The 2402-nt window shown below is 31.6% G+C and overlaps 1 pseudogene; it reads left to right on the forward strand.

The window, feature by feature from the left end:
• The first annotated feature begins 627 nt into the window (after positions 1-627).
• Positions 628-1147, forward strand: LOC148565739 (uncharacterized; annotated as a pseudogene).
• Positions 1148-2402: the final 1255 nt, after the last annotated feature.

Below are 2402 nucleotides of genomic sequence, written 5' to 3' on the forward strand. Positions count from 1 at the left end.
ATAAGCCAATACAAAATTATTTATTTTAATATTCAAAATAAAAAACAAGTAAAAATTACAAATCATTTAGATAAAAAAAAATAACAAAAGGTGAATATATGTAAAAAAGACAAATTATCAAATATTATCTCAAATGGACATATTAATTAATAAGACTTTTTGTTTGTGCCTAATATCAATCATATATCATAAAAAAAATTAGTGCAATTAATTATTCTTCCGAAGTCCAAACATAAGCCGATCAAAAAAGAGACCCACAACTTAGATAATAATTCAAAGTATTAGAGACTTAAAAAAGGTTTAATTATATTTTTTAATTAACTACAATTTAAAATGTATTGACACCACATTAAATGCTTTCAGATTTTATATTGTGGTATGTAAATGGCTAAAAGTTGCTCTCCTACTTAATAGATAATGCCAACTAAGTTCCTCATATGTAGAAAAAAATGATGTTCCTCACCGTAGCATTCTTCTAAATATTAATAGGTGTTGTATGATAGATAAAATGTTGCCTGTGTTGGATGAAATCCACACACTTAAAAGTGACAAGTCTAAATGGGTGGACAAATGTTCTCAAGACACTCATGTAAGATATAGCATAAATGTTAAATACTTGATTTGGGAATGGAGCTACCACTAATTGACGAAGACATGATCTGGGAGGAAGTGTGTGGTGGGCAAAAGAAGAATCGAGTTTACGGAAAAAGGGACATTCTTTTCTAGCTCTATCAAGTCTGGAACCACTTCTGCCAATTCTGTATCTGGAAGAGTATCTAGAAATCAAAATTCAATTCCTGATTTGCGAGAACAGATTCATAATCTCAATGAAGAGTTTTTTCAGCGTGTTACTCAACAAACAGATGAGCGTATTACTAAGTTGTTAGATACACGCTTGGCTCCTTTGGAAAAGACTCAAAAGAAGTTAGAAAAGTTAGAACGGACAATTGGAAAGGCCAAGAAGGAAAAGCTGAAACAAAAGAGATGGAATAAGGCTTATGTTAGCTATTACAAAAAAGTTATAGCGTAAAGTAGTTCCAGTGCTATTCCACTACCACCGCCATCGCCGCCACCGCCACCCTTAATCTCTTCGTATGAGAACTATGATGATGATGAGGATGAAGATGACACTGAAGACTATAGTTGATAGTTTTAGTATGGTTGAACAATATACTGAGAATTATAGTTAATGTATCAATACACTTTGTTTATGTTTTGAATTATATTGACTTGCTTGTTTATAGTACTTTTAGTTTGATAATTCAATTAATTTATTTATCTTTTGAAATATTATAAATATTTGAATACAAATTAGATAAAAATTTGTATTTATTAAATTTATATTTATTTTGTATGAAAATAGGTTTATTTTGTAATGAAAAAAAAATTTAAAAAAATATTTTATTTGAATGACGGATTTACAGACGAATTTTCTATCTGTATTCAGAGTTTGGAATGGTTTTCCAAGGTTTCAATTACTGACGGAAAATCTGTCGAAAAATCTGTTGCCAATTATCGACGAAAAATTCGTCGGAAAATCTGTCTCTAATTACTGATAGAAAATCTGTCAGAAAATTTGTCTCTAATTACCGACAGAAAATTCGTCGGAAAATCTGTCTCTAATTACTGATGAAAAATTCGTCAGAAAATCTGTCTCTAGTTACAGACGAAAAATCCGTCGGAAAGGTTGACGCTCCAGTGAATTGGAGGAAAAATTTACAGAGGAAAAATTTGTCGGTAACTAGTAAAAATCTATCTGTAATTTATCGACGAAAAAATTCGTCGGTAAATAATTTTTTACGAGACTTTTACAGAAGAACAAAATCCATTGGTAATTTTATTGGTGACCAAAAATCCGTCTGTAATATAGACCAAATCTATCTATAATTTTATCTGTATTAAACAATTTTTTTATTGTGAATTTTTTCTCTAAGTCATAAGTGCAAATTAGAAAGATATACAAGACATAAGAAGGGCATTAATCATGAGAACACCTCATAATGTGTTTCTAAACTCTCAAGTCTCAACCCACCTCAGAATTTGTGAAGCCTTTATTCCAATAATTCATAAGCAAGTCACACATCATTAATTAAAGACATTAGAAAGGCATTCAAACTAATGGGTACTTTTTGTCTTCGAAAAGAGAACGTGTTGATCAAACCAAACTATGGTTCTGAAAATCGGACCGGACCGACCGATTCAACCGGAAAAACTGAAAACCGAAAACCGGTTACCTAGTCAGTCTGGGTAATGTTAAAAACCGTCTGACAAAAAACCGGTAAAAAACCGGTCGAACCGGCGATTAACCGGTGAACCGGAAGAACCGTCCGGTTTTTTGGCGGTTCAGTGGTTTGCAACTTCAGACGCCAAACGACGTCGTTTTGGCATTTTAAAAAAAAAAA

The sequence above is a fragment of the Arachis ipaensis genome, chromosome B5, assembly GCF_059453495.1.
Source record: "Arachis ipaensis isolate K30076 ecotype BB chromosome B5, ASM5945349v1, whole genome shotgun sequence".
Taxonomy (NCBI): Eukaryota; Viridiplantae; Streptophyta; class Magnoliopsida; order Fabales; family Fabaceae; genus Arachis; species Arachis ipaensis.